We start from the raw sequence: 9,921 nt of genomic DNA, 5'->3' as shown, positions 1-9,921 counted from the left end.
TCCTCTCCTCGACCTCCTGAGCTTGCTCTGCGCGGACCCCGCTGCCCCGCGTTCGGGAGCTCTCCCCCTCCCATGAGGACTAAAGCGGGGTTTCGTGCTTGGGGAGTTGGTGCAGCTGGTAAATACTAAGTGGAAGTCAGAGTGGGGCTCGTTAGTTTAAAGAAATTCCATAGGAGACCGAAATTATGCTGGCGTAGCCAACAAGGAGGACGAAGTGACGGCGAAAAGCACTTTTTTCCCTTTTGTTTGGGGAAGCGAGAACTGTTAGGGAGTTGAACTTCACTTTTCGGGGGTGGGGGGGGGTGGAGTGCGAAATAACGCGATGACAGATCGGAGCGCAGCCTGAGTTAGGAAGAACTTGGGCGGAGGGTTTGCTCCCGGAGACGCAGCCGCCCGAGTTTGTAGGACAGGGAATCGAGACGTTTGGAAAGGGCGAAATAAAATTGAGCCGAAGTTTTCAAAAAACCTTTATGGAGCGCTGTGGGGAGCGAAGAATGACAAGAAGATTAATGTTGACCAACTCTGGAATTTCCTTAAGAAGTTCTCATAGCAGTATCTGGAGTATTAATTTCTAGTAGCTGTGGGTTTCTGTGGACGCCTAGAGAAAAAATAAATGACCACAAAAAAGTGTTTCGAAAATCGACTAGCCAGGAGTTTTTTTTTTTCCTGCTCAGAGGCATCACCGGAGGACTGTGTAAAGGAAACTGAAAACTGTAGGTTGAAGAGATGAACAATGGAGTTTAGATTTTTCGCAAGAATTTCGAGATTTTAAAAATAGAGTCGGGGAACAGGAGTTTGAAGCTTGGGGAGTTGGAATGTCATTAGAGAACAAAAGGCCGGAAATGTTTCCATGATAAAAAGATGATTAAAGAAAAATCCCTGGCGTTTTATTGTCTTGAAAGTCAAAGAAACAACTTAAAAGTAGAAAATGGTTAGGTGTTACGGCTTTCTCGTCGTTTTGCTTCCATATGTTAAACATACAGCACTCACCAGCATTGAAATGGGCATTTTCCACTGTTGGAACAGCAAATCTGTTAATTTCAAGTTGCTCCAGAGAAAACTTGAGCTGTCCCTTTAAAGGGTTCTGCTTTTCCTATTTGTGTTGGCATTTGAAAGATTGTGGAGGCAGAAAACTTTCTGGAATGTCAAAAAAAAAAAAAAAAAAAAATTGCTGGAACTCTTAAATTGAGTATTTCCAAATGTGAGCGCTAAGGGGCGCCAGTTATTTTTTAACCATGGAAATGGTTGGAACCAAATGTGTAACATACTCAGTAATCTGACCTATATTAAATTTAGTTGAAACTTAAATTATAGATTATTTGATTTGTCGTCATGTGTTTATATAGTGTTTTCGAACATTGAAAACACTTTCCTTAAAATTATTAGCACAACTTCATGACGTTTCAAAAGTAACACTCTTAATATTTTCTCCTTGGCATATTTCGGTTAAGTTAAAGTTTTAGTAGTATTAGTAACAATTTCTGGTGAAAGTTTTTTTTTCTTGAGTGCAGTTGTTTAGAAGGAATCCTTTATCGACGATAAAATGAAAATAGGCCTTGACGATATTTAGGGTTAATTAAAATTAAATTGTATTCTTGAAATGTTGAATTCAAAGACTATAGGAGATTCCAAAAATGTGAAAATACTTTCACCTTATGTATACTATTTAAAAAACTGCATACTTTTGAGTTTCTTTAGTTTTAAAAGGCTTCTTGTGCTTTTGTGTTGATCTAAAATCTCTAAATTTAGAGCTGATTCCTTGTTATCAAGTTTCCAACCTTAGGCTTTAATAATTTTTAATCTTTCAAATCCAGAAATGTTAATTATGTCATTATCTGTAACAAAGGCTTATTTCTCTCTGGTTGGAAATAGTTCTCATTTGCGTTTTAAATGTAGGAGATCACTATGATATCGCTTAGATAATGTTTGTTTCCCCTTCCCCTTTTAATGTGGTTTACTCCATCTCTCATCTTACTCTGTCTTTAGTTTTTGCCTTGTCAACTCCCCAGTGTAAAGATTGCTTCTGTATGACATATAGTATGTTTAAAATGGGCAATATAATGACAAGGAAGCTTGATTGTTTTTTATCAGAACAGTACAAACATGCAGGAAAAAGGGCTATTCCTTAGTGTGGAATAAGCTGCTTCCTGTAATTGTTAGTCTTATTATAAACTTAATTTGATTTAAGAAAAATATTGGTTTCTGAAGTCCATCACATTTTTTTTTTCTAGATGATTTAATTGTGAAATTTGGCATCTTGTGCTTTACCCCTTTGTGGTTTGTCATTGTTCAAAACAAATTAATCATGACTTTTGTTTCTGGTTAGGCATTACTTTTTTGTTTTTGTTTTTTTTTTTGCCTATAATGCTTGGTCGAAAAATTACTTTTAAATTTAGATAAAATTTACTAAAAATTTTACTTTAGTGATTGGTTTAATGAAGTTAACATCGTACTTAGGGTAGATGTATTTTCTGATAATTAGGAATTTTAAATGAGATTTTAAATTTTTTATTTTAAAATATTTTTCAAAGAATACGCTTTTAAAAAATTAACTTGTCAGCCTAAGAATTTCCATTTGGCTAGTTGCAAATTTGAGGATTAAGTGTGCTGGTTTTCCTAGTTAATCGATTAAGACTTGGATGTTTTAGAATAAGTATTTTAATTCCTTGCCAAGTTAACCTTTAGCCTGTATCTTGATTGTGGACAGTCCTTTTGTTTTACTGCTTGTTTTTGTTTTTGTTTTGTTTTTTGCTGTTGCTGGTGGTGGGGGTGTGTGTGCCAGCTCTTCCACTCAAGTATCTTCAACACGGTTGTTTGTTAAAGTTACGAATACGTATTGGGTTGGGCCCGTCATATAAAGGACATAAACTTGAGTTTGAAACCTTTTATTGAAGATAGAGATGATCATAGGATTACACATAAAACCTAGGTCTTAAACTGCTCTACCTTTAGAGAGAAGTTTTCAACTGAACCCTTAGAGCAGTTAGTATATGGTTTTTTAAAAAACAAACTTTTTTTGTCATGAAAATGAAACAACAGTAGTTGAATGCAAATTGTTTTAATAAAGTTTTGTAATTTAGAATTGAGAAGGTGAAGAGTACAGTCAGACTTAGCAATCCTGTATTAGGGGAAAATGGAGAACTAGTATTTTTAAAGCAGATTTTGAGTTTTCAGTTTTTTAGATGGAGGAGGGGTTAAAGCTGCTGATATGGAAATAAAAAATGTATAATGAGGAAGGACAGTCTATCTTTTTATTGTGGATATCAGAAAAATTAGTGTGTGGCTCAGAAAAAGAGCAGATGCATTAGAATGCCTTATTACTGATTTGAAAAATACATTTTCATTTTCTGATGATCTTTTTGTGTTTATAATAAACTTTCTGTCTGACCTCAGTTTAGTTTGTACCCTGCCTGCTCCCTCTCCTTTAAATATATGAGTAAAAATATTTTGTTAAAACTTGCTTAAATAGTTGATATTTTTTCATGTTAATGTTTATTTTCACTTTGTTTGCCTTTGTTATTGGATGTATCATAAGGTTTTCTTGCCATCATTTTTTTTTTCCTGAGAATTCATTTACAAAAGCTTTGACTTAAGAATTATGTGGTTGTTGGTATTGAGAGAACTCTTGCTATAGAGATTTCTTAAAAAAAGTTTTTCTTTTTGTCTGAAGAAGCAATTGTTGTCAGTAATCATCATCTGTAACAAACAGATTTTAAGGTGAAATAATCTCCTCTTTAGGATTTTACTTCTGTACACAGACCTTGAATTAGTTGTAGTAAGAAGGAAGCTACTATTTATAATCACTTCTTTCCATTATCTTTTCTCACCCAGGAGGTGTCAGCAGCTATATATTGGCAGTCATGGGAAAGATCAGTTGTATCATTATGGGTCATTTATTAAACATTCATTCTGTACTTTTAAAGCTAAATTTCCCTGTAGGTGGAAGGTGTTTCCTTTGTAAACTGTATCCAGTTTGCATGTTTTGTAGTAAAAGTTGTATCCGACTGTAACACAGTTGAGTTGATGGAAATAGGTCTCTTTGCTAGTCACGTTGACTAGCGTATTTGGGATGAACACTTTTTCTTAAATGACTGAGAATGTCAAGTTAAATCAAGTTAATTTGACTTCTTAAATGCTTTATGCACATTATATTTCTGTTAATGCTTCACTAGTCACTGTCACTGTCCTGGAGCTGATTGAAATTGGTCAGTTTCTCATAAGAGCAAATGGTTTTTGGTTTCCTTTTTCAGGGAAATAGGTTTCTGTGATGAAAGAAGTGAAGTATAATAAAACCCTCTTGCTTTGACCTGGCCTTCACTGAAGCATGATTCAGATTCTTTTTTTTTTTTTTTTTTTTTTGAGGCCAATATACTTAGACATGTAAGGGCTTTTTTGTGTGTGTGGGTTTTTTTTCCCTTTTTTTTACAGTTTGGTTTGGTTTTTATATCAAGGGAATTACACCAGTGTGATCATAGGAGCAACTTTTTATAAACTGACTGTAACTACAGTTTAATTTACTTGAGAAATTCAGTGTAGCTAATACATGTGTTTGATTTATTTGTTTGATGTTGCAGTTGTAAGCAAAACTTGCTCTTCTCTGTTGGAGATGGAAAATGCTATGACATTGTGGGTTTTTGTTTGTTGATAACTTAAAAGGCAGCCCACTGAGCAAGTTTCTGCTATTGGTATGTCAGCTGTTATGAACATATCCAAGGTTCTATTTTAAGGCCATGGGATGGGGAGTGGTGAGTGGGCCTGTGTTAGGAGGTCACAGAGATATATACTAGCTTTTTATTTACATGATCAACGGGACTTCATTTTTTCCCTCCAATCCCTCCTCTATTTGACATTAAGACAGCTTAATGTGAATTTTAAGTGCAATAATGTGTTGTTTACCCTTAATGATAACTTTTAGGGAATATTTATACCCCTTTTGAAAATTGGCATGTCAATTTTGGGCCCAAAATAGCTAGATTATTTGATGTTTTACAGTTATATTTTTACTTAACAGAGAAGCACAACTAACAATAAACTTTTATAGTGAATATAGTTTGTTATGTTAGTGGGACTGTTAAGAAATTTGTTTATAACCTGAGTCTGTATTAGGTACTCCCTTCTGTGGAGTGATCATTATAGTTAGCATTGGAATATTATTGCCTGCCTGTCCTCTTAAAATTACTTTCTTGAAGGAGCCTACCTTAGAGCCTGGCATACACTTCTCAGATGCTTGTTGAATTAAACATGTTACATCTTACCTCTTTTTTTGATTTCTAGTTTCTTAAAGATAAGGTATGTGCACATGGTTTGAAAAAATGAAAATCCAGAGGTGACATTAGAAATAGTGTCTAATAATTTTAGGAAATGAAGCAGTTGTGTGATTGTTGATAGTTTTATGCCCTTAGAAGAAAAGACATTTGTATTTTTTCTTAAAAATAACTTAAAAAAATGTCATGTTATTTGTAGTACTTGCTGTCAAGGTGCTTAATGTTACTTTACTGTTATTATTGGGAAGGAGATTTAGAAAGATAAAATTGCTTTGCTTAAGCAGTATAGTTTCTTGTCAGTCCTTATACCAAAGGGTATCAGTTCATAAGCAGAGAAAAACTACCAGTGCTTATCTTAGCTCTTGGAAAATTTTGGCATTTATGGAATTATTTAGGTAAACTTTCCCCACCCTGTTAGTTACCCTTTTAAAAGTCCATGTATATCTATATAGTTCTTGTACTCCATGCAGGGCACAATAGATAGGAATGATTTCTTGTCCCTAGGTGCTGCTTTGGTGTGTTCAGGATAAAGACTGTATTTGAGTGACTTCAGTTTAAAAGGAAGCTGAGTATAATCATATGTAGCTGATTGTCATTTAACACAAATAGCTATGTTTTTAAACTCAGGTGTGTCTTTAATTTTAAACAGTGCCATTACTTAGAAAACTGATAAATTGAAGCTTTCACTTAGTTGAAACTTAGTTCTTTTATTTTTTTTTTTTTTTTTTTTTTTTTTTTTTTTTTTTTTTTTTTTTTTTTTTTTAGTCGGAGTTTCACTCTGTCACCCAGGCTGGAGTGCAATGGCGTGCTGTAGGCTCATTGCAACCTCCACCTCCTGGGTTCAAGCAGTTCTCCTCCCTCAGCCTCCTGAGTAGCTGAGATTACAGGCGCCCGCCAATTTTTTGTATTTTTAATAGAGACAGGGTTTCATCATGTTGGCCAGACTGGTCTTGAACTCTTGACCCTGTGATCTGACCACCTCGGCCTCCCAGAGTGCTGGGATTACAGGCGTGAGCCACCACGTGTGGCCAGCTCTTTTATTTCTAAAATGTCTATTACTGTGCTTTAGCAGTAACAGTGTTTGAAAGTCTGTGATGAATTTTTAAAAAATATATTGCAGAACTGATTTATCTAGAATTCTTGTAATTAGCAAGAAAAGGACTGCACTTAATGTTTTCGTCTTCAGTTTCTTGATGTGGAAACTAGTTTGAAAATCCAGCAATCCTATCAAGTCTAACAAAATATGTTCAAAAAGTTGCTTCATGTATTAGTCTAATATTTTTATAGAACTAAATTTTGAGGTGGGGGAAATGAATTGATTGTAAGATTTCGATCACATTATTTATTATAAGCAGAATGTGTCATATTCTGCTTAGCAGATAAACAGATATTGAAGTATCAGAAAGAACATCATTAGTCGGGTGTGGTGGCTTGTGCTTGTAACCCCAGCTACTTGGGAGGCTAAGGTGCGAGGATTGCTTGAGCCTGGGAGGTCAAGGCTGCAGTGTTATGATCGTGCCACTGCACTCCACTTTGGGCAACGGTGGGACCCTCTCTTAAAAAAATAAAATAGAATAAAATATTGAAGTGCAGTTACATCCTTAAGTGGCTCCACATTATGGCCACAATGTAAGTAAAGGGCATGTGTCTGTAGGCATTTATATCTGTAAGTGGAGACATGCGGTGAATGTGAGCTGGGCTTTGTGAGTACTGGGGCTGGTTAAGTTCCAGCTGAGAAAGGTTTTCAAAATGATGAAATATCTGGTTGGCCCGGGGATTGAATAAGTAGCAGGCCTTAAGTAAGCACCTTGCTTTTGCTTTAGTGTGGGAGAGGTCATTGTGGAAACTGGACCTGATCTGGTCAGTAGCAAATCACTGGGGAGCCCTTGGCTTTTAAGCTGATTTTAGTTTGAAATACATAGGAAAAAGCAACAAAATAATAGTACATTTTCAGAGTAGAAGTAGGAAAATGCATGGTAAAAAAACAAACATACAATTTTAAAATTTGAAACCGAGCCAGGCGAGGTGGCTCACGCCTGTAATCCCAGCACTTTGGGAGGCCGAGACAGGTGGATCACGAGGTCAGGATTTCGAAACCAGCCTGGCCAGTATGGTGAAACCCTGTCTCTACTAAAAATTAGCCGGGCATGGTAGTGTGTGCCTGTAGTCCCAGCTACTTGGGAGGCTGAAGCAGAAGAATTGCTTGAACCTGGGAGGCGGCGGTTGCAGGGAGGAGATTGTGTCACTGCACTCCAGCCTGAGCGACAGAGTGAGATTCCATCTCAAAAACAAATAAAATTTGGGACCTTTTCGTAAACTCTTCAATGTCATAATTTTACAGGGTCTCAAAATTACCTTGCAGATTGTATCAGAGAATTGTGTTTTAGAGCTGCAGGTTTCCTGACAGTTGGGGGCTTCTCATAGGTGCAGAGACTACGACCTGAAGCGGTTGTGACTTGCCTGTGTCTCAGGACAAGTTAGCAGCAGAGCTGGAGCGAGACACTCACTTCTCCCCTCTGTTCCATTGTGTGGCATGCCTCTCCACAAGGGGAACTGGAGGGAAAAACCTGGAATATTTCCATGTGCTAAAAAGCTGCTGCTGTTGCCTCAAGTTGTGAAGGTAAAGAAGAAAAAGCAAATGGTTTTTTGCTAATTCTGTGATATGCTGGTTTTGAACAAATGATGGTCAAATTCTTAGAACTAGAATTTATTTTTAATGATAACTAATTAAAAGGCTAAAAGCGAGAAAGGCATTTTTAGAGAATTTCAGCGCATTCACTTCTTTGTAAGCAAAGACTAGAGCCTCAGTTTTTTGAATAATGTAGTAAAAATTGTTGCTGCTATTATTTTTACTAACTACTGAAGAGGAAACATTTTTGATTCGGTGATTTAATAGAGAAGTATACTATTGCTAAGTGATTCAAGTCAGGAGTGTATACTTGTATCAGTTTTAGATCAGCCTGGGGTAAACAGCCCAGTAATATATCAGGTAGATAACTGGAGAGTGACACCCATGAGGTGCATGGTTATGAATTGAATGAAAACGGTGCTGCACCAAGTAGCCACCACATCATATTCCTGATGCCAGCATCTGGAGGATGATTGCTCATTTCAAATAATTCAAACAAATTAAACGTAATCCACAGTTCTTTGCTGTGTTACAGTAATTGTATCCCTTTGATATAGTTGTTACATGACAGGTGAATACATTTTTTTAAGAAAAAAAATTCAAACTGGGATCGAAAAAATTACCCTGAAACTGCACCTAATTGTCTATTGTCGCTGATTCTACCGTGGTTGCAGTGATGCCCCGTTATCATGAGAGTATTCAAGTTTTAACTCTGTGTGTGTGCGCGTGCACATGCGTGAGCCAGCATAAAGATGAAATTTATGTTTTTGTGCATATGCTAATGAGACCCTGTGGTGAAGTGGTAAGCATTCTTGGACTGTAGACCTGGGATCTAATCATGACTCTGCAATTAACTAGTTTGGCGATCTTGGGCGAGATAACTAATCTCTCTGAACCTCAAGCTTCTTCATCTGTGAATGAAATTATTAACTGCCCTGCCAACCTGAAATCCAAATACTCTGAAGTTGATGGGTATTCAGAAGAGCCTCTCATACTATAAAATAGCAGCATCACCTGCTTGCTTTTTTTTTTTTTTTTTTTAAGTCTTGCTCTGTCGCCCGGGCGCTGGATCTTGGCTCACTACAACCTCTGTCTCCCAGGTTCAAGCGATTCTCCTGCCTCAGCCTCCCCAGTAGCTGGGATTATAGATGCACACCTCCACACCCGGGTAATTGCTGTATTTTTAGTAGAGACAGGGTTTCACCATGTTATCCAGGATGGTCTCAAACTCCTGACCTCAGGTAATATGCCTGCCTCAGCCTCCCAAAGTGCTGGGATTACAGGTGTTAGCCACTGCCCCCGGCCTGTATCATCTGCTGTCTATCAACATTTTAAAATTGTTTATGATAGGGTAAACAATTAGATAAACAAAGCAGTTTTTAGAGGATGAGAAAAGAAAAAGGTAATGTATCCATGTAGGTTCAGCTAGTTTTTATGTGCATGAGAATCACTACTAACACTCTGGTAGTTTAGAGGATGTCACTTTGAGCTGAACTATCTAGTTATGTTTATTTGAGAAGTGGAACCTGAGTTGGTATTAACAGTTGGTATGATTTAATGAGGTGAATGGGAAGGTGGAGGATGTTCCAGGAGAAGGGAAGGTACAGCAGTGCCAGCACCATGGTGATGGGCAAGGCTTAGGAAATAGGTACGGATTTAGTTAGTTGAAATGGCAAATGCATAGATAGAAGTAGTGGGAATTAAGAGAGACTACAGAAAGCAGACCAGGTTAGGGCTAGATTGTGATGGGTCTTGAAGGCCAGAATACATAGTCTGAATTTTATTCTGAAGGTTGTAGGGAATCTTTAAGGCTTGGATTATTTGGGGGTGTCAGAATGAACTCTTTGTGCATAAACTGAGAATGTGTAGAATATATATGGGTTTAAAGTAGACATTGGATGAAGTGTGAAGAGTCAAACTATTATATATGTGGTTAACCCATTAGGAAAATTTTTTGAATAGTGATATTTTCTCAAAATAGTATTAATAAAAATATTTACATTGAGTGTTCTGTATTTTAAACTCTAA

The sequence above is a fragment of the Mandrillus leucophaeus genome, unplaced genomic scaffold (genome assembly GCF_000951045.1).
Source record: "Mandrillus leucophaeus isolate KB7577 unplaced genomic scaffold, Mleu.le_1.0 Scaffold6, whole genome shotgun sequence".
Taxonomy (NCBI): domain Eukaryota; kingdom Metazoa; phylum Chordata; class Mammalia; order Primates; family Cercopithecidae; genus Mandrillus; species Mandrillus leucophaeus.
Note: the sequence above shows the minus strand (reverse complement) of the source record.